The sequence below is a fragment of the Carassius auratus genome, chromosome 34 (genome assembly GCF_003368295.1).
Source record: "Carassius auratus strain Wakin chromosome 34, ASM336829v1, whole genome shotgun sequence".
Lineage (NCBI taxonomy): Eukaryota > Metazoa > Chordata > Actinopteri > Cypriniformes > Cyprinidae > Carassius > Carassius auratus.
The window spans coordinates 13,783,312-13,807,266 of NC_039276.1; the positions used below are offsets into that span (position 1 = coordinate 13,783,312).

The 23,955-nt window shown below is 37.2% G+C and overlaps 1 long non-coding RNA gene across 1 annotated transcript; it reads left to right on the plus strand.

Moving 5' to 3' along the window:
- The first annotated feature begins 16,171 nt into the window (after positions 1-16,171).
- On the plus strand, positions 16,172-19,851 carry LOC113053254 (uncharacterized). The gene is made up of 3 exons (XR_003277204.1): positions 16,172-16,905; positions 17,244-17,561; positions 17,940-19,851. It is a non-coding gene; the product is annotated as an uncharacterized LOC113053254 (long non-coding RNA).
- Positions 19,852-23,955: the final 4,104 nt, after the last annotated feature.

The window sequence follows — 23,955 nt, forward strand, 5'->3', positions numbered from 1 at the left end:
ATTCCAATACACATTGGCTCAAAAGAATTATTGAAACGATGAGAAGAGATTATTATAACCTGTGGACACACACAACAAGGGTCAAAGGTCACCGTCACCAAACTGTGAGGGGTGGAGGCATTTCTTTAATTACTTTAATTGCATAATAGAATGGCCTTATAATTTTTTTCAGTACTACATGTTATATTTGTGTATTTTTTATATACTAAATGCTATATTTATATCTTTAATAATTTATCACAATTATTTCCTTAATATAACAAATAATTGTAAAGGGATATATATTATAAAGTATATAACTATAACATTTAGTACAATAAAAATAAATACAATACACATAAATATGAATACATTAATTTTCAAATATTATATGAGGTGTAAAAACTAAACATAGAACTGCACAGGGCAGGAAAAACGGTCAGTTCTGCTACTTGGATGTACAGTAGATAAAAATACTGCACAAGATAACACACTCACACACACACACACACGCACACACACAGTCACAGAGGTAAACCTGAGGCACTCAGCCGGTAATAGACCAGACATAACAGCATGCTGGGTATTCCCTCAAGATGTCACATTAGATCAAATACAGAGCAAGCCAGTGAGAGAGAGACGGAGAGAGAGAGAGCAAGTGATCCAGGAGTGCTGGCCTCAGGTGTACTGGCCACGGCTGTCTGCCAGACTCTGACGCGTGCCAGGTGAAACATGTCATCCACAATGTCTTTGTTTCAATGAGGCATGAAAAGCGCTTCCCAGCATCGGCAGGCTGAGACGCAGGAGGCGGCCGACAGCTGCAGGCTCTACCTGTCGTGTTACAGGGATGGTGGAGTGGGATAAGTGGTTATGTAATTTGTTGTTGAGCTGCAAATTACACGCTCCGTAACTTTTACCCGCCCAGTCAAACATGGGGCAAATGGTGGTGTGTCCTATACAATTACACCTGAGGCATAAATATACATGATGTGAACACAAGGTATAATTTGTTAATGAATGGTAATGCTCTGCTCATGACCTGCACTGAGCTCTCCTTGGGCAGTTAATTACTTCATTTAAATTCTTGATTAGGTGTGATTACTTACCTAAACTCAGCTTGACGGAAGATTCTGTTCATTCCTGAGAATTCATCAAACTGCTTATTATAGAATCTGACTGAATGAGACAAAGTCGCTGAGAAATAGCGAGTATTTCTATACAATTTAGAGAGGTTTATTCTTAAAACAAGAAAAAAACATTACATTACAATATTCAGTTTGTTAAAATTATTTAATTAGGTATCAAACTAAAAACGAACAACCATTTTTAACAAAATGAATTAATATAGGTTAATGTTCATTAATGTTGTTCATTGCTGATGTTCTTCCATGCAACTTTCTTGAAAAATGTATATGCAGAAATTAACATTAAGTTAATGAATTCTCTACTGAAATGTTCATTATTATTTATTGTTAGTTATTTCATGAAATAATGCAACTAATTGAACCTTAGAGTAAAATCTAAAGCTTTCTTAGATTTCTAAAGGATCACGTGACATTGAAGAGTGGAGTAATGGCTGATGAAAATTCAGCTTTGCCATCACAGGAATAAATTACTTTTTAAGATTTATTGATATAGAAATTAGTTATATTATAAATTACATTGTAATAGTATTTCATAAAATAAAAAATAAAAAAGTTTTACTGTATTTTTACCACAGCCTCTCTACCCATTTGCAGGGCCATAGCTGGGGTTAGCGGGGTCCTGGAGTACCAGTGGGCCCTGTTTGAAATGGTTTAAAATGTATGTTCATTCTATTTATTTATTTGTGCTATCTACACTATGTTAACGTTTTATTTATTTATTTATTTTTTTTTTCAAGTTTGTAGGTGTCCAGGTACAGAAACCGAGTAATAAAATAAAAAAATAACACTGAATAATCTTCATTTTAAAATAAAATATACAGTCAAACCAAAATTTATTCAGACACCTTCAACATTTCTTACATTATCGCAGTTTATTTGCTATAGTTTAGAAATCGGTAATAAAATATGACAATAACTTAGAGTTAAACTGTGTCAGAAAAAGAATAATCTTGATAATGTCAGCCAACTTTGATAGAAAGATATATAATGGTTTACAATCAACCAAAACTTCAGACAACTGTTAGTATGACAAAATTTACACAACTATCAATACTTTGTTGAACAATTACCAAGCAATGCTTAATTTTGTTCAGTCTGTGTTGTAAAAATGTTGAATTAGCAATTAAAGAAAAAAAAAGCATGTAAGCAAAACATGGTCAGGTCAGGCCCCTCCTCAGCCATGGGCTCCTACAATCATCACCACCTTTAATCCCATTAGCGACGGACCTGCCCATCTGTGAGGCTATAGCCCATTCATGTTATTTGTAAATTATTATTTAAACTAAAAAGAAATCAACTCATACATTTTCTTCCGCAGAAGAAAAAACAACAAGCCCACAGTTAAGACTGTTCTCACATGCATAATTGGATTGAGAGTTTTCTAGGGGTGAGTCCCAGCAGGGCCCTTTGTGCTCTTGAATGATGGATTATCTTCACAGCAAACCTATAAGAACATTTTGAATGCCACAGGCCACATCCGCAAATACGTTGCCAAATAACTCCAGAACCAACAGATCCATCAATGTGAATCCTCAGCCTGCAGGTGAAGGGACTATTTTTGCAGCAGATATGTGATTATACTTATGATTATACTCAATATCTGATCTTTAGCATGAAAGTATTTCAGTGAGTTAGACATCTGAGCCAGCGACTTCTGCACTCTTCATGTTTAAAAGTTGAAAGATATGAAGCAGGCTGTGCATTAAGTATTTAAAGAAGGAAATATTGATGCCTGAACTTGAATATATAGAGGAAACCACATTAAAGTTTTATTACAAGGAATAAAAGTACCTAAAGCAAGATGTTCATACAGGAGAGGCGCCGATACCGGGATTAAATGATTAATGGATTCTGGAGGGAATACTTGTGAATCTTAAAAGCCCATGCTGCAACTGGTGAAATGGTTAAAAAGAAAGAGAGGCTACAGATTCCATGCCGAGTGTCAAACACACAGACGGAGCGAGCATCTGTCTCTACAATTGTTCTGAAAAACAAACATCTTCATTTACTCATTACCAAAAAAGAGATCACATTTAGCACTCTGAACTTTCGAATGCCTCTGTGAATTATACACCGATTTTCCTTACGCTTTCAACAGATCGAGTTACAATTTCTCCGATGAGCAACAAACACTTTTTGTTTGCGATGCTAATAATAAGTGTGTTGATATTGAAAACTCAAGCTCAAGTCCATCACAGATTTCAAGACTGAGTTTAATCTCCGCTCACTTTGTTTACAAGAGTCACGGTCCTGACTGGAAGGAGGCTGCATGCCCCAAACTTAAGTCTTATGAAAATACATGAAGTTCAAGCAAATGTTGGCCAGAGACAGTAGTGGCAAAATTTGTAGTGATTTTTTTTTTTTTTCTTCTTCAAAAATCTCCCGAAAGTTGACACAACTTCAGGTCCTGACTAACAGCCCAGGGGGATGAAATGAGTTTCAGTACAGTTTTGGACTGTTTTCCTTAAACTGAGCTGTGAGCAGTTTGGCAGACATTGGTGCTCTTTCGGAGGTCCTTTGCCTATGTGAACACGAGTGATCCATCTGCCAAGGGTAGCAGCGAGAAATCTAAAATCCTGGAGCGTAAGATGCAAGACCTACATTAGTTATGTGTGCTTAGCCAAGTCTCAGTTTTTCTCCCTGGCAAAAATTGTTTTTATCAGGCCCCTGTCAGGCTCATTTGATAGCACACTCCTTTGGTTTTACAACTGCTTTGGCTTTGGCTGAAGAGAGACAGCCCACTGAGCAATGGAAATGGCACAGACCCAGACCATATCTGTGAAGATCGACAGGTCACAGCCAAAAATGTATTGCATTTTACCTTTATCAGCTTCAGACTTTGATTATACAAGCGCGATGCATGTGAAGAAGACATCCCAGATATCCAAACTGGACGGAACCCAGACTTTGCAAGGCATCCAGATACAAAATGGAGGAGATGGAGAATAAAACTATTTCCAAATCTGTTCCAAATTTTTGTGGAATGTATAAAGTGGTGAATTGGATGATGTTTGCAGAATGGGACAACACCCACAATGCAGGGCTGGGACTCGCACTGGGCCATGAGACTCAGATCCAACTGAAGAGTAACAGCATCGTTAAGCTGTCCAACTTGGGATAGTTAGGAACAGGCGATGCTCCAAATATGGAGAGAGAACAACATTATCTGGCTGACAACTTTGATCCATCATTTTATGATCAAAATTTCAATCCAGAGATGTCCTTGTTTTTGGAATTTGGATGATGTGGTGATAAGGATGCATCACAGTAAGCAATTTAATATCTAGATGATATGAATGGATATGAATAGATCTGATGGCAGGGTTATTTTACTTCTAGTAATATTTTATAATGGTTTATTTTATGATAAACATTACTTGAGATAAAGTATAAATATAAAAATAAATGTTTATTTCAGTGTTGCCTTGCAACAAGCTGAAATAAAATTTAATATTATTAATTATTATATCATTTGTTGGTTAATTGAATGTACAGTATGTTGATTAAAGCAACCTAGAGCTTTGTAAAGCCACTACAACAATTTACTTAGTTCATTTTTATTCAAATTATTATTACTACTAATACTAAATTTTGGTTAGTAGGCTGATTAATTGACTGAATGATTTATTGTAAAGTGATCTTAAGCTTTTTTTTAAATCACTCTTGAAATGTATACTCTTTTTACTACTTTAATTGTGTACATTTATTTATGTATCATTCAAATTTCAAACATACCACATATTCAATAATAAATACTCTATTTCATAATCTGAGATGTGCATTTAAATATCAGAGCTGTGGTGCAAATATGTCACAAAAAAAGTTATTTTCCTCGTAACTCCTTTCAACAAAGCTGGAAGTCAAAGTCAAAGTTAATAGCGGTTCCAGAGAGGGGAGTTTAACCAGGAGCAGATGGAGTTTAATCCTAAGGGTTTCCCTCTGCTTCCGGAGTCACCCACATCCACAGGTGCTCGCCTCTTCTTCCCCCATTCCCATTTTAAATCCTCCCCCTCCATTTCCTGTAAAGCAGGTGCAATGTTAATCCCTACTGGGGGTCAGCATGGCAGCATGCCTCTGGCTAGAACTCCACCTGCTCATGTTGAGCAATACCCATCCACAAATGTATTCTCTTATGGAAAAATCATACTCTGATTGAGGTTTAATAAAGATTTGTACAAACACCGCATTGGCACACAGCAGTAAGGCTGACCTTTATGTAAAATGCATAATATCTCTTTTCAAAAACATAAAAATATAAAAACAAAAATAAATAATAGTGTGAATTACTGAATCTATAGAGAATGCTTGAAAGTCTGCCATTTGGGTTTTGAACTGTCAGTCAACGAGCGAGTTGTTTCAATCCACACGTCTTGCCTAAGTGATTACCTCTCGCCTTCCTGTCACCTCACATCTCAAGTATTTCTGAGAAACGGGGGGGGGGGAGTCAGCTAGCGCCTCAAAGACACCATGTGTCAAAGAGGCGGACTTTTCACACTTGAAAATGTGCATGCAAAATTTTATTTAAAATTGTATTACACACATCCTCTTCCACATGCGAAGATAAAACAGCATAGCTAACTTACAGTACAGAGGTCCATATTTTCATCTAAACCAGTCAAAAGAAGTCCACCAGCTGGAGTGTGGCATAGCTAGAATCACATGTTAGGATAAGTTACAGATCTGTGAGATTACTGCAGATGGTCAGTGCAAATAATTAAAATGAATCAAACTTGTAATGGCAGCACTTCTCTTTTTTACCATTATGAAATTATCTAATTTGACTCCTAAGACCAGTTAAGGCCTATTTGTTTCATGCATTACTTATATTCAATTCATGCATCTTAATTGATTGCAACTGTTGTTATGTGCTGCATTTTTTCATGTGGATGTTTTTAAGCTTTTGGATGCTAAGCTGACTATATGTTTTAATACACATTAAGTCTCATTCATACAGTGTCATGAAAAATAAAAATAAAAACTATGTGATAATATAATGTTTGAAAATGAATGAAATGAGCTCAGTTGGCCAAAGTGAAGTCGATTTTTCTACTTTGTGTCTGTTTGTGTAATTTGTGTTAAATGTATAAACGTTTGCAATTAAAATTTCAAAACAATTTCTTGAGCACTCTTCAAAATAATTAGCTAATAACAAGCCCCTACCCCAAAAAGGTCTCACCCCACTTTGCCCCACACATACATATGCAACCCAGGCAACGATTATGGTATAATCTGCTGTATTATTATTATTTTTTATTAAACATATTATCTTATTTTTCAGACACACTTTGGGAGCAAACGCTTGACACCAATGGAGGAGGTTGAAATCTCTAGGCTTATAGGCCTCAGCGCATTGTGGAGGAAACGTGCCACTAGGGGTTGTCTGCCCACTGACTGGCCACCAAGGGGTACATGGTTGGCCACAATGGCTGCCACGTTAACTTTTAAGGCAGAGTGGGTTAACCCTGCAGATAGCAGGGTCAAGCTGTCAGTCTCTGCAACATGAGGTGAAAAGTTTCCACATCATGGAATACAGTTTCCTCATTGAGGGATCACTGGATTGGAGGATGGTCTCAACAACCTCGGTTGAGAGACCAGATGCTATGAGCTGTGCACCAACTCTGGGCTGGGTGAATTATCATACCCTGTGCCTGTGAGAGTAGATCTCTCCTGACTGGAATCTCCCATGAAGAGCCATTGAGGAGTGAGATCAGATCTGAGAACCAAAATTGGCCCACCAGAATGGGGCCACAAATAACAGCTGAACCTCGACCCGTCGTACAGACGAAGCCTTTGCCAAGTCTGCACCATAGTGTCCAGTCCCAGGTGAGCTTGATGAACTAGAGAGAACCAGAAGGGAAACTGCGATGTCTCCTGAGTCGCAAAGAGGTCCACCTGAGCCTGGTCAAACATTCTCCATATCTACTTCACCACCTCAGGGAACACCAACTGTAGTCTGGTTGAGACCTTGATGAGGATGACGAGCATAGTTGCTGACAGTTTGTGGAGAAATTCTTTGGTTTTGCAAAGCAATTGTTGCAGCAGCTGTCCAGGTGGCTGGTCTCAGACGATCTTGGAAGTGAAGATGGTGGTTGTGGAGGTCCTGGGCTGGTGTGGTTACATGTGGTCTGCGGATGTGAGGCCGGTTGGATGTACTGCCAAATTCTCAAATCAGCATCTTGAAGTTCTCATTTGTAAGTCGCTTGGGATAAAAGCGTCTGCTAAATGATTAAATGTAAATGTAAATGATATGCCACACCTGTGAGGTGGATGGATTATCTCAGAAAAAGAGAAGTGCTCACTAACAGAAATTAAGACAGATTTGTGAACAATATTTAAGAGAAATAGGCCTTTTGTGTACATAGAAACTGTCTCAGGTTACTTATGTTACCATGGTTCCCTGAGTAGGGAACAACACACTGCGTACTCTAGGGGTCGCTATGGGGAATGCCTCGTCCTTTACTTCCCCCTCGATGCCTCAGCAAGAAGAGGTATCCTGGTAAACAGGAAGCCCCTCAGGGTGACTTAGCCGGATGTTAGGACTGTCGCGATACACCGGTATTGACGATAATCATGATATTCAAAGCAACAATTATCGATATCATGTTAATTTAGTGTGTGACGATATACCAGTATTAGTGATAACCACAATATTTAAAATGAACAGTTCTCTTATGATAACACCACATGTAAACACTCCTGCACCAGTACCTGGTTGAGCACCCAGGTGGCAGTATTGAGCTTTAACATTGACACCTGTCAAACAAGAAGAAGACACAGCACTCAAAGATACTCAGAGCTACTCAGAGGAGTTCCGTGTTCATCAGAGTAAGTTGCCATTATTTTACTACTCATATAATAGTAAACCATATATTAACCTGTTAACAGCAGTTTTCTGTGTTCATATATTGAAATAAAAGGTGATTGTTTTAATAACTACTGTGTTTTCTTTACTCATCTCTCGTCTTGCGCGTAGTAACACTTTATTTCTCTGTTCAAATCTGTTTTGAACAGTTACACGATTAAAACTGATCTTAAAAAAACTGAGCAACAACATTGCTACATTAAACTTAGATAAGGGCAGATGTAAAACCTCCAAAGGGAATGAGTAGATACTCAAGTATCACTCTGATCTGGATGAAAGCACTTACACCTTGTCTGTATCACATCCCTTAGGCCTTGCCTACCTTCTTTTGACCTGCAATTCTTCCTACCCCTACCTGCAGGTGGTGGAGGAATGCGAGTCACAACACTAGCCCTCTGTGCCCATCTCTGATCCTCAGAACGAGACGGACCAGAACCCCTCTGATGTTCGGGCTCACACCCGGATATTTGTGGAATGAAGGATTTGAAGGCCGGTGAGTGTACCTTTTGCCTTCCTGAACTCCCAGACCACTATCCTGATGGAAGTACTGAAAAGTTTGGAAGGTGAAACCGGAGCATCAAGAAGAAAGCCCTTTTCTTTCTTCTCAATATCTGCCAGGTTCTCCCACAGATGTCTCTCCATTACTACCATAGTCACCATAGAACTGCCCATGGAGAGTGAGATCTGTGATGTGGTGCAGCTCAGCTACCTCATCAGAAGAATGGCCCTTGCCTTTATCCAGGTCTTTCAGTAGATCAGGCTGATATGCCTGGAGCACCGCCATCATGTCCAATGAAGCCACAGCCTGACCTGCTGCTGCGTATGCCCTGCCATTTAAGCGGGATGTATCCTGAAAGGGCTTAGATGGCATAGAGAGAGTTTTAAGAGAGGACTACAGCGGGCCAATATTGGTGCAACACGTATACTGAAATCGATAGATGAATGAGGAAAATGGCCTCTTACATTCCTTCTTGATCTCTGTATGGAGGATTGGGAAGGCTCAGTCTCAGCTTCTTCACCATCCTCAGACATCTCTGGATCTTCCTGGTCTGAACCCAGCAATGTTAAGGAAAGCCCCTCTTTAAACGCATCTGCCAGATCCACCTGCGATCCCCACAAGCTCATTCTCCTCAGTGCCTCAGTAGCAGCAGGTCCTAAACCATGGGAAGGAGATATCTGCACCTCTTTCCTCGAAAAGAGAGACAAATGAGAGCAGAAAACGCTCACAATGCAAGTAAATTGCCCCCCCCCTCCCCCCACCAAGGACACTGTATGCATGTTCTTCACCCAAACAAAGAATGCAGAGATTGTGTGTGTCACCAGTTGTCAAATAATGATGACATGGATGCACACATCCTCTAAACGTTTTGCTAGTGCTCACCATGATATAATAAAGATCGCTCTTACCACGTTCAAAATGCATGCTTCAAACAAAACAGTCAGTGAAGACAAAGAAGAGGATGATGTGTTCTCCCAGAGCCTATTTACACTATAGTGGCACTGGTAGTGACGTAATGGGCTATCGCCGGCCAACATGTTGTTGGTGTTTTTCAATTAATGCTTTAGACATGGGTCACAATTAGGAGTTTCCCATAGCTACCCCTAGAGGATGCAGTTCGAAGTTCCCCTAAAAAGTCTTTTACATTTTATTTACACTTTATATATATGGTATAATGTATGCCTATATAGATAGATAGATAGATAGATAGATAGATAGATAGATAGATAGATAGATAGATAGATAGATAGATAGATAGATAGATAGATAGATAGATAGATAGATAGATAGATGCTTAAATAACCATGTGCATTTACACATTCTTTTTTTTCATGATCAGATAGCTAAATATTTATTAAAAATGCATGAACCATTCAGACTATAATTTTTAATTTGAGATAACGTCACATATGCTTGGTCTATTAACTCAACAACTCAAAGCACACCACAAGTGTCTTTCATTTCTACTATGTTAAATATCTGCTTGTTAATCAATAATTAATAATTTATCTTAATTGTCAAATTTTACTTTCAAACTCTCACAGGCATGGTATCTAAACCACAGGTATCATGTCTTTCTGAGACAGTTTCTTAAGCAACCCTCCCTAACCCTCCCTCTAGTTTTTCTTTTGCAATCCTTGTACTTTCTTCACCACTGTCCTCAAATGAGGTAAAAGGAGAGGTGAAACTGCTTCTTTTGTGTTTCTGTATTGAGAAACTCAAAGGCAGCATTCCAGTTAAGGTTCAGCCTCCACGAAAACCCAACTGCTTTATCAGCATGATTCACTGCCCAGATCTCTGCACTCAGACTTTGCCAGGTACATCGTTTGGCCTACTGGATTGCGACAGGCCACTCTTGGCTCAACCTTAGTTCCCTCTCTCATAGTTTCATGAGGAAATTAAAAGGGAAGAGGTGACTCTAATCAGAGGTTAGATTATTTTTAAACATTTGGTGAAAAATGTTGTGCAAAACGCACAAAGTCAAAGAGGGAAACAAAAGTTAAGTCTCATGTAAATGAACAAAACCGGAGGGAGATGAAGGTGAAAAAAGTCATTTGTACAGTATGATTTAGTTTGTTACAGGGTAAAATTTTACGATAAGGTTCCATTAGTCTACTACATTAGTAACATGAATTTACAATGAAAAAAACTTTTACTAATACATAATAAATTACAACATTTACTAATACTGTACATTGAAATCAAAAGTTTTAAATGTTAATTTTACCCAGTGTTAACAAAGAATAATAAATACGGTATAAATATAAATATACGGTATAAATAAAAAATGCATCGCTCATTGTTAGTTAATATTAGAAAATTTAATTAATGTTAACTAATGGAACCTTAATGTAAAGTGTTACCTGTTACAGTAGTTTGCTTTTTTGTTTTAGGGTTAGCCCTGCCCTAACCCTAACTACATAAATATTTAGATATTTTTAAATGAATTATATATTATTCTTTCAAATTCATTTGATTCATAGAAATAACTCAATATCGCAATAATTGTGATAAATAAATATACACACATATGCATCTAAATTTTTTATCAAAGATTAAGAATACAAGATTTTTATATAATATATATTTCAAAGATTAATATAATATACAATAAACCATGGTCATGTATGATCTCATCTATAAAAGTGTATGGTGACCCTGATACTACAATATCTACTTGTAGTAGCATAGCTGTCTAACAATATTTTAACAGGGTGAAAATTTATACATATGTCAACAAATCTCTACCAAACATAATTTCAGGCTGTTGTAGACTATGGTTGAAAAAAATATGATTGTCATTTTTTTTGAGTGCTGGATTACACAACCACAACTGCCTCTGCTGAGGTAAGCTATGTTTCCCTCAAAGAAAAGCCACTGCTCTCACAAACCTTTACCACAAAGTTACAGCCTTATTATGCCAAATTACTGCATCCAATCTTGGGCCTTAAAGGTAGCTCATCATGCTCTGATGAAAAACACATGAACAAGCACAGGCCTTCATTTCACTATTAGGAATGATTACAATCGCACCAGGGGCCAGTCCTGTAAGATCTGCGAGGCAGAGACTCCACTAGCAGTCATTTGTGTTAATTACCCCACATTATCAACAAAGGAACTGCGTTTGTCGAAACCTGTCTGATTAGGGACTGAGAGACACAGGCCTCATGGGAACAAGAAGCAAATGTTCTCACTTGATTTGTGTTTGTAGAGTTCCCTTAAAAAAACACTAAAAGTCATCAAATTTGCATGTTTTGTTTTTTTTTGGGGGGGGGGGGTTACATGCTGCATCCTGAAGATTGTGTCCTAGGACCATAAAAATTTTTTTCAAGTTTCACACTTTCATTTGTTTACATTAGTGCTGTCAACTTGGTAGTAACAATTAGAGGCGATAGGCAGGTTTTTTGATGATTCATAATATATGATAATTTATGCCTATGGGAAATCATGCACACATAAATGGCACCATATATAAGTTGTCTGTCTGAGGCAAACTTGTTTACATCAAAAGTGGAAGAAAATTAGATTTTTTAAAAAACATTTTCAAATGGCATTTTAGCACACAAGGTGATCTTTTTACTTAGTTATTTTTTGGTTAAATCGTTTTTAAAATATACACATTTTTATATTATCTAAAGTAGCAAATTTAAATTGTAAACATTAATTCTCATTTGTTTCAGATGCAATTTTTTTTGAATAATTTGTAAACGTGAAAATTACTGAAAATTACAGGAACATGTGGGTGGGAATTGTGCTTGAAGTATTATAGGGTCGAGTACAAAATGCAGTGTTTCTAGTTAGTCCACAGATATATTTTAGTTCTTCCTGTTATTAATAGTGATATCTCCCCCAATACAAATGGATCTGTTAAGCATTACCATAAATCTATCCTCCCCCATAACTACAGAGTTCTTATGGGTCACTGACTCACCAGATTCTACTTGATGCCTTCACACTGTGTTAAAAGATACAAGCCCAGTAGCCTTGTGCAATTCATTTCTAATGCTACGCGCTAACCTTTCAGGTTGCACTGCTACCTAATAAGACATGCATACATTTGACGTGAATTGGCCCCTTGAAAAACTCAAATATGAGTAATATCGCTTTGACAGCAATCTTCATAAATTTAAATGCAGCCTGAAGCATACACTGGCCTCTGTTTAAAATTCAGAATTACCCCTCTTTTAGCACATACACTATGGCATCTGTCCTCTAGAATTACCGCATGAAAAACAGCACCTCGCTTTCCTATATGTATATATATATGTCTTTGATGAATTAGTGTGGACTGTGTCAGATTCTCATCACATTGAGGTCAATGCATACAAAAGTCCTGCTGAATCAGCATCACTCTCAGAGGACACTCATTATGTGATTAATATATCTATAAATAGATTCAGTGATATATAATATGTTGGGCAATTAACTGAAAATATTTTAGTCTTTAGTTTTAGTTGTCTTGTTTAACTTCCACTTGTATTCCAACTGCAATGTTTATTATTATTATTATAATTACAATTGTATTCACACATAAGGGGAACTTTTGCAGTTTATAATGTAAATACAAAAAAATATATCTATTTATATATAATCTTTGATGAATAGAAGTTCAAAGGAACAGCATTTATTTGAAACTGATTTAAAAATACTTATTTAATTAGTTCTTGCTGAACAAAAGCATGAATGTCTTTAAAATATATATATATGAATGAGAGTATGTGTTTAAGCTAAAGCATGAAGCTATATTTTATAGAATCTCAAAGTAAGGAAAACTCTGAGGAATGTGCAAATATTTATATAATTTCGTTAGACTCTACAATTAGTTCATGTGTGCTTAAAACTTTGCAGGAAGCTTAATATGGCAAAAGGCAATTAAATGTGCTTAAGTGGATGATGGGAGTTAATTCGGTCCCAGACGACTGTGTCTCCCCAGGGGTGGAAGTATTTGTTGCTGTAATATGAAGTGTTTGGTCAGCACTGAGCAGCTGAAGTAAGCAATCAGGTCCATGGCAGATTATCTTACTCAGACGACAGGCGTGCTGGGAGCGTCCTGACCTAACGGTACCTGACATATCTCCCCACAGCTCCTTGCATGCATGCATGTGTATTTATTCTTATGTGGGAGAGTTTAGGGTCTGCTGGCATGGTAAAATCACAGGTTTTGCAGTCCTGGTGAGTTGGGGGTTTTAGGTGAAATGGAATTATCTTTTTTAATTTTTATAATTTTTTTAATAAAATTTTGTGTCAACATTTTACCTCCCACCTTACTCACAACTAACAGTTAATGTGCTTTATTTACCCGAAGAGAAAGTGACAGTGGTTCAGTCTTAAGCCTTTTCCTCTATCAAAACATCCATGGCCTTCAACTCGAGCCCTCGTGACCCCAGCATCTGTTTGAGGAAATGGCCCTTGTGCATCATCATGAACTTAAAAGAACTTTTCCTGTGGCCTTGAATGAAAAGGTCATTAATGGGATATTATACCAACAAACTCTAAGAACTGCTATCCCCATATCACACTCAACTGATCTGCAAAACTGGTGCATTTTTTGACAAGTTATTTTTTAAGTGTATTTTTAAATGCAACAGTTAGCTTTCAAAAGTGATGTTTTTTTTTCTTCATCATGATGATGCCTTTTTACCCTTTTTTAAATCCAAATATATATTTTTGAAGACTTGAAGTTGTGCCACAGTTTGTGCATCAACTGTGTTTGTTTCCATCATATTGTTTCCCAATTTAAATCAATTAGGGTTACAGTACATAAATCAACTTTTTCCTAGGCAAATCAGATTCTAAAAAAACTGGCAGTTTCATGACCTTTTGGTACAAGATTCTATTGTCACATTAAATGCACTCTATCTGATAGAATAATTACAGTGTGCAAAAAATAGATAGAATTACCTGTTTAGGATCGTAGATTGAACATATCTGATACCTGATAACATCGATCATTCAATCAATAGTTGGTGTTGCGATCCACATACAAACAGGCTCAGTCATCTTGCGTGTAACACAGTCTGGTTTTACTGTGGAAAGTAAGATAAACAAGCCAGGAAAACCAGAAATCAAATGACAACTGCTCTTTACTAATATCACAGATTGTCTGTACACATTCTGACAACGCCGACACTGTCAGAGCAAGTCATATGTTCAGCTGACTGCACATAATTTGCTTAGTGACATTGTAATCTATGCAAATGATTTTTAAGATGAACACAATAAGGCCCTCTCATTTTGTAATCTAAATAAGTATGCATGAACAGACAATTAGAATATGATAATGTAAATATCAATCAAATCGTGGGGAAAACATGTCAAAGCTAATTGCCCATCTATTTGATTGCCAATAGCCACAAGCACTGTTTTTCTCCCACAGTTTTATTCATTTTAAAGTTTGTAGATGAACTTTGTTCTGGCCATTTGTCAGGTTTCGGTTAATATGGTGTGATGTGTTTTTGAGCAGGGTTACAGAGTGAACCACAGGAGCACCCTCAAATGTGCATTCTTGATTGTCAAGAAACACACGGCATCTCAAACCACAACCCAATGGTCAAAAGTGTCCGAGAGTTCAGCATGTCATTGTTTATTCTACAATGTTAACATCAGCTATGAAAAAAAAAAAACTTATTGTACAGCTTTTTTGTCAAGTAACATTGGTGCACCTCACCAAACCAAGTAAAAAAAATGACCATGAATGACAAACAGTAACACAAGGTGCTCTACGTGTATTTGGATGGATTATCTCAACAAAGGAGAAGTGCTCACTAAAACAGATTTAGACCGATTTGTGAACCATATTTGAGAGAAATAGGCCTTTTGTGTACATAGAAAACGTCTTAGATCTTTCAGTTCAGCTCATGAAAAATGGGGGCAAAAACAAAAGTGTTGCATATATAATGTTGTTCAGTGTATGTCTATGTGTATATGTGTGTTTATATATAATTCACTCACATCACTCTTAAGAGTGAATAGGAAATAATGGTTGCTGTGAGGTCAAAGGTGCACACCTGACATTTCCAGATTTTCCTGCTTCTAATTGGCCATGTCCGACGTTTACATTTTTAAAACCAGGGGAAGTGTGGCATTTACGCTTATGTAAACACACAACGCCTTTCAGGATGCAACAGCTGTCGAAGATTTACATGCCGTATGCCAACCAGCTCCACAAACGTGCATCATTAGAGTATAAATGCTCAGACAGCAGTAGAGTACCTGCAACATGTCACTCACTATTTGTGTTATTTGAGCAGATGCCAGTTGAAAGATTGAAAGCCAGCGTGAAGCATGCATGAGTGATTTGTTCCCATTTTTAATTTTTTTATTTACCATTTTGGTTACAGCCATGATTTGTAGAGGATACATTTTCATAGCAGAGGAAATGTTGCATCATAAAACAAACCTAAAAAAAAAACTAAATGCAAGAGTATATGTTAAGTATAAAAAAATTTTTATCAAATCAAGCACTTTGCATATTTAATGTAAATTGTGCTTGCATTTGCATTTAACAAATCTAACAGTTCCCGTTTCATATATAACCCAAGGATTCATCGGAACTTGAGAAGCCTATAAGTTACACGAAACAATCAAGTTCCCTAAATTAGCACTTGAGTTCCCCAAAGGCTCGTTCCATACTGTCGTTTCACATTCTCTGTTTAGTTTTTTTCCCCTTTCAAACACACACACACATCGGCACGAAAACATACACTGTGATTTTCTCATTGAAAAAATGGCTGTGAGCACCTATGAAAAGCTTCAAAATTGTATTTCCCCACATCATTTATTTTCTTTGGGCCGCCGAGTCTTTCTCCCATGCTTCATGCCCTGGCTGCGGTGAGCTGAGAGAGAACAGGACACGCCTAAAAAACCCTAAAGTGTCTCTGGTGGCCAGTGTCAGTTGTGCACAGAGATTGTGGTCCTTGGCCCCGACCCAAGGATTAGGTGTTCCAAGGAAGAGAGATTTCTTGGCCTTCACCAATCCCCAAGAGTGCTTTGGGAAATGTGTGTTTGTGTATATGTGCCTTTCCCCTCCCTTTCCACCTCCTCTGCACTTGAGTTGTACGCCGTCTTCCTCCTCCTCCTCCTCAAAATGCCCACGATAGCAAGCGGATGGCATAATCCCGGCCTGCCCTGGCTGGGTGGGTTTAAAAAGACTGACAAAATGTATCTTGAAATTTGAAGGGGGGACAAATCTAGTAATATAGTCAAACCGAGTGGGAGAGAGTGAGGGTGTTGGTGGGGGGGGGGGGGGGTGAATAAGTGACGGTTGGGGATCTTGGGCAAAGGAGGTGAGACAGGATATGAAAACAATGGACTCATTGTAGAAAGATGATAGAGGGATGAGAAGGAGATCAGTGGAACACAGCACCATCTACAGGCTGATACAGCACACCATCAGATGATCACGAGATGGCCAGAAGTGGGTAGGATGACGTTTCCTTTTTATGGATATCAAATATGATTCGGAAGAATAAATGAATTCATTGTAGCGATAGGGGTGAAATCGTTTTAATAAAAGATGGATTACATTGGTCTTATAGTTGGAACATGAGAAAGAGTGAGTAACTTCGAAAACCTCTTCGAAGTGTTTCCACATAAAAGGCTTTGACAAACAAGAGAGAGGTGACCTATAGTGACAAAATGCATTCTTCTCCATTTCCTGCATTTTTACGGGCTTCACTTGAATTTCAAATGGAACAGTTGTGTGAATGCCAGCTCCGACGCTTCCGCTCTGCTCCTAAGTCTCTCTTTCATTCTCCAGGTGACCGTTTTGCAGCCCCACCACCTTTCCTGTGCCAAAAATGCCAACTGTAACAACAAAGAGTGGCAGATGCCAAGGGAATGTCAGACGAATGACCTCCGTGAAGTCGGCCTACCAAAGAAAAGCAAATATTTACCCTGCGTGTTTGAACCCATGGCACAGTGCCAAGGCTGCCCCTCGGAGCACATACTGGGCCGATAGGCTTACTCGTCCTCCAACTTTACTCACTGGGACCCCTGGGTACACCCTGTATGACGCCAGATAAAGTCTTCTCAATTTTCGACCATAACATCATAGAGTGGAACATGTCAGTAAGGGGTATGTTTAAGAGCTGTTAAAGGAATATTCCAGGTTCAATACTCGTTAGGTTGTAGTATTTTTCTTGAAAAACAAAAATCTGGATTATGCATAAAATGTAAAAAAAAAAAAAAAACTGTTAAAAAATTTTATACGATAAATACATAGCTGAAACAATATGTTTTAAGAAAAAAAAAATCAAAGTGCTTTTTTAAAATAAAATTCACATTTCTGCTTTTAAACTCTAAAAATCATCCCTATTCACTTATTTTGTAAGTGTCTACCATATTTTTGTGATAATTAACCTTGTCAAAATGGAGCACAAAACCATTATTATTATTATTATTATTATTATTTTAAAGTCGTCTTATTACCAGTGCTGACTTTTATTCCATTCAGGTCCAGCACATCCCAGAGCTAAGCCGCCCTGAGACCAATGTCTCCTTATGGAACACTGACTTCAAAGTCCATTTTGGAAGGAATGATCTGAAGAATGCGAACTGGTCTCTGATAACCAGCAGAGCAGTCGGGATCATTGGAGAAGCCACCAAATGAGATCTCCTGGGCATCAAACACACAAAATACATAAAACATGTGCATATCATATTAATGTGCCATTCTATTCTGCTGGTTGGAATATGCTGACTGTCTTGACTGTGCATGATTTACCCTGTCATCAGTGAATAATTTTATATGGAAAACATATATTGGGTCTAGCTTTGCTCGACTCTTTGACTCAGACTCCCCTCTTGGAAAGGTTTGCAGGTCATAACAGGATGCAAAACTGCACATCTGACCCACTTGTGTACATCATGGCCCTATAACCCATCCTCCTCCATCAGATTAGCATGCCCACTCCAAGAAATGAGCTCTCAAATCAGCATGCAGTCCATCAGGAGAACAACAACAACTGCAATGTGGTACAGACCATAACCTGGGACAAGAAAATGCCTTGATGCTACGTGTGTAAAATAATAATAACAATTTCAGACTTCATCTGATAAAATGAGGGCCAGAATAGGTGTGGCACAAACTGAGAAACTCTATTAAACTTGAACATGTCTGTCTGCATTAGGATATTTTTCCTTTAATCTGACTCCCACCGTGCTGGATTGTAATCCCTGTGTCCTGTAGGAGCAATCGTCAACATGATGGGGAGGGGGAGGTTAAGAGAAAAAATGAAGATGTGAACAATGCGTTAAGCTCTGTGAAAAAAAAAAAAAAAAAATTGTGGTGGGGGGATATGGAATCAGTCACTATAGCTACCGACTTTATGGCTCTACTAAGCTTGTCTTATTAGCTATACAGGAGCTATACAGGTGTGGTTTTTGTTGTCGTTGTTTGTTTTTTTAAGAACTGCAATTTTAAAAATGATTCAGTGGTAAACAAAAAGTAACTTTTTTCCTGAAACATTCCACATTGAGCTCCATGTCGAAGATGCGTGACTCCAGGAGTTGGCATGCGGCAGCAGTTCCAGCCTGCTCAGCCCACGCCATCTCTAAAGACCCTTAAACCAAAGCAAACGTTTCAACGACATTTCCAACCATTTTTACTCTAACAATGTGATGAGAGCAGGTTAAAGCTGTAAGCCATCAAAGTCTGCCGAGCAGCGTGCCCTGTTTGAAACTCATCTGGATCCCCCGTAAACACTCAGCTGCTAAATGGCTGCACATGTGGCACTGAGTGCATTTTAGCATGCGTTAGTGTGTGTGTGCCACAGCGTGTTAGAATGTGCATGCGTGTGCTGGCATACAACATGGTTTATCAGTCTGATCAAAGACAGCCTTTCTTTAAACTGTCTGCAATATGAAAGGCACACAAAGGCAGGAATAGCTTCATGGTAAATATCTGATCCGGAGAGTAATTGGTACCTGTCTCAGGGATCTGGCTCTTTGATCGACGTATCCGTTGTTTAAATGTGGAAATATATTTATTGGTGGCTCCCCCACATCCCCCACATCATCACCCATATGGGCAGGGTGCTAAAAGATGCTCGCCACCAAACACGTTCTCTGAGCTCACAAAACTTTCCTCGCTTCTTGACACATTGCATATCATAGATACCTGAGAAGAAATGTCATACAATTAAATTATTAATACGGAAAAGTGTTAAAGGTTATATTTTTTATCATTATAACAGGTCTTTAAGAAGCACATCATTTCAAAAAATATAAAGACAAAAATTACTTGCTTCAGATGACTCCTTTTTATAGATAATCTATATTGCAGAGAATATATTGCTACTAATGTTGTCAATAAAAAAGAATGAATTTGAAAAATTATTGCATTATTTGCATGTAATTAATTGAAGAAGGGGTAAGTGTTGGCAGATTTTTTTTGTATAAACAAAGCAACATTCATGATGCATATTTGAGTTGCATGAATGCCGATAGCTGGAGCTGTGCAAAGTATGGACTTACATTAAAGATGATGTACTTCAAGCTTGAATTTCTTCAATAGCTGGAAGATCTCTTATTATGGAATATATATAATGATTAAATGCAGAAATTTGTAAACATGTTAGTTCAATAAGTTCAATTATTAATTAATAAGACATTGACAGCACTGTTTGCCAGATCATACAATTTCATGTAACAGAGAACATTTTTCCCAAAATAAATCTAGGATAAAACACAATAACATTCTATTAGCACTTATAACTAAAACATCTATCATACATTTGAGAGTGTGTTCAAGTACAATACATCCCTTCAGCAGATTCATGAAAGATTACGGACAAAAATACGGAAAAACTTGTAAATGCATCCTGTTTGAACGATTAATACAACGACACTGCAAGCCATTTAAACATAAGTGAGCCTTCTGAAGTCATGTGACTAACACAGTGGCTTGCTGGGACAGGGTTGACGGAGTCATGACTTTTCACCCCAGTGCATCTTTGCATTGTCTTTCATTTTGAACATGACTGAATGAAAGTCATGAAAATAATTTACCCCAAGCCACAAATTTGTTTAGCTGTGCAATGACTATAGGTAAAAATATATATATTATAGTAATTTGGGGTTTTTATGGTTGCTGGGGCTAAATGCTACTCTAAACAATTGGTCTTGTGTATGTAACATATCTCTGCATTAAATAACTGTTGGTGAGCAGGCAGTGTATTGACAACACACAGGCCAGCACATCAGCAAATGTCACCTATAAGACCATAAGCCACTTTAGGGATTTCAGTGATGCGATAGCTTACATATCATAATCAAACAGAGTCTGGATGTGATTACAAAAGAGCCAAAGGCCTCAAGAAATCCTTCCGTCCTCTCAATAACAAAAGGATTGCTTTTCTCCCGCTAGCTGGCCACGTTCTGTTTCACCACAGACACAGCACCACCAAAAAATGTCTTTAATAGCCTTATCAGTCTGGTTGGAAAACACAGGCCCCCGATTCCTGCTCCGTACATCAGAAATGTTGCCCTTCAAATGCTTAGAGAGTCTGGAGTTATTTAGCTCTGGTCCCCAATTCCAGGCCCGTGCCAAACCCAGAGTAGCATCGGAGGATTGTGTTTAAGAGCTGGCACAGGATAGCTCGGATATTTGTGTGCAAAGACACTGCCAGAGGGAGGGTGCCAAGAGGGCCCATCTCATCTCTAAGCTGTAAGCAACTGGAAAGTTTCAACAATTGTGGCGTTACATTTTGTCTTGGACTGGGATATTTTGATGTTCTGCTTATTTTGTTTTTTTTGCATTGAAATCAACTGAACAAAGCAACATGTTTATCATTAATGCAAGTAATATTGACTTGCAAATTGGGTACATATTTAATAAAATTATAGAAAAGAAACGATGTGCAAAAGTAGGCTATCATTAGCGAGCAACCAAAGACGAAACAATCAACCTCAAAGCTCTGTCGCTGATTTCGACTGGAATATATCATTGCTTGATCTATATGCAAGTTCCATTACTTCCAATGTATATCAGATGGGGAGGAAATAAAATCAGGATTCGCAGGCTGAAACACTGCATCCCATCCAGCTTTTTGCCAAAAGGAGTCTATGAATCGAAGGCAAGTGGTGGCGAAGCGGGGCTGTGAACCTCTCATTTGCAAGAGCACAGAAGTGTGTGGCTTAGGAAAATGGCTGTAATCGCAAACATGTGTGCCATATGTAACATGTTAGTGAATTTGGGGGGTCTTTTCAGAGTGGAAATCTTGATAGTTGCTGATAAGAGCCCTTTCTTAATTTAGTTGACTATACAGAAGGAAACTACAACATGTATACACAAGCACTAGACAGATGAAACAAGGGTGGGGGTTGCTTTATGACGATATTGGCTTTATAAAACAGCCCACAATTGTTTGATATTGCTTTTATAAAACAGTTAAATAAACATGAAGTTAAACATGAGTAGCTTAAGTGCTAATTATTAACAGTTAGCCTACTTCCTTATCTCCGCAATTAAAAATAAATAGTTTCAAACAAAACCCAAAAGAACACAGAGCAACATACAGTAGGTATGATACTTTCAAACCAATCTCTTAGACAACTTAATACAGATATTTTAATCAAATCTGCAAATTCATTTGAAGAGACCAAATTAGCATGAGTTCAGTCATCATGACTAGAAGATCTGGCTTCTTTCAAATGATCTCAGATGTGTTAAGCAAGGTACAAAAGAACGGTCCCCTGAAAAAGTCACCAAAACAACAATAACATATTTGAGAAAAGGCATTGCTTGGCAAGATAGGAAATATAATGTAATGCACAGATTTTAACAAAGGCTCTTTTAACAGTTTGAACTACTAACTTACATTGTTTAATTTTTTTTAGCTTTCCTTAAAAAACTGGTCTAAATTCTTAGAGGGTGACAAAGCTGCTCACTTTCAGTGAATGATACTGTTCTCCTAAAATAATACGAATTGTATTGTGTTACCAAATACTTGAAAGGTGTATAATTGCGAACAATCTACACTTCATTTGATGTGAATGGTTGGTCAGTGGTTGGAGGCTATATCCAAATCCAGGAATGTTTCACAGAACTGTACACTTTTCATAAAAATGATACAGGAGCTCTTTGTGCATCTTTCTTCAATTCATCCGTTTTTTTTTTTTTTTTTAGAAGATAAGAAAATGCATTTTTCTTTTTTTTTTTATTATTATATAACTGAATGCTTTTATATATTCACAGTTGTATTGAAAATATATTGTTAATGTTGCCATGAATATAGCCATTGTTGCTGAAATGGCGTTAAAGCATAAATAAATAAATAACCATTTACAGTAAATGTATTTTATTGTGTTCTTTAAATTATATTGGTTGCATATGGTATAGTAGAATGGAGAAATAAAGTCAATTTTGTGATTAATATTGGCTGCATTTTTCAGCATCTCCAGAATGTTCTGCAATTGTCAATAATAAACAAAAACTGATAATTGAAGTCCTAAAATACACTGTAAAAAATTTCTTGTTGTTTTTACAAAAACTTTTTGGCAGCTGTGGTTGCCAGAATAATTTTGTAAAAATACAGAAAACTGTAAACACATTTACGTCAAAAACTGATAATTTTACAATATAAAGCTGTAATTTACAAACAAGAAAATGTGAATATAAACCAGTAAATTCAACAACACACAAAATTAAATCTGTTTTGTACCTTGAAAATACTGACAACCACCATAATAATAAAGATGGTACTGTATAAGAGAAAGCCACATGAAGTATCAAAGCTCATCACAAGTAGCTTCACCACAAGCAGAAGTATATATTAACATATAGAAGGTGCACATTTATGGAAACACAAAACACCATCATGGTAACACACGTGATACTTAAATAATGCAAAAAACTTTCATTAAGCAACAGAAGATGTAACATAAAGCTCAAATGTACATAACTGATAACAAGAACTATTTAAAAACATGATTATTTAAACAAAATACTTTCAAACGTGGAGTGTCACGCAGGGAATTCTGGGAATATCAGTTTACAGTTTTAGACTGTAAATTATACATTGATTTGTTCTTTTTTTACTTCTAAAAGCTGTATAATTAACAGAATTTTACTGTAAATTTACATTAAATGCTTTGTTAGATCTTTTACAGTTTTTCCCTGTATATAGTACGGGAACTTACTGTTAACCTATTATCAGTTTTTTTCCGTAGCGTTTTTACAAAATTTTACAGTTAAAATTACACTTATTTTTTACAGTGTAGTTTCAATTTTCATTAAACCTTTAAAAAATATTTGATTCTTTTGAACCTATATTTGCACGTTTAATGTGTAAATATATTCATGATTTCAATATGATCTGAATAAATCACACAAATCTGTGCAATTTTTATTATGTGTTTATTTTTATAATTGATTCACAGTGTATATACAAGTACGGCATAGGTCAACAGTCAATTCAGTGAAGTTCAGAACCCTGAAAGTAAATAAGAACCCCAATGTTACATTCATC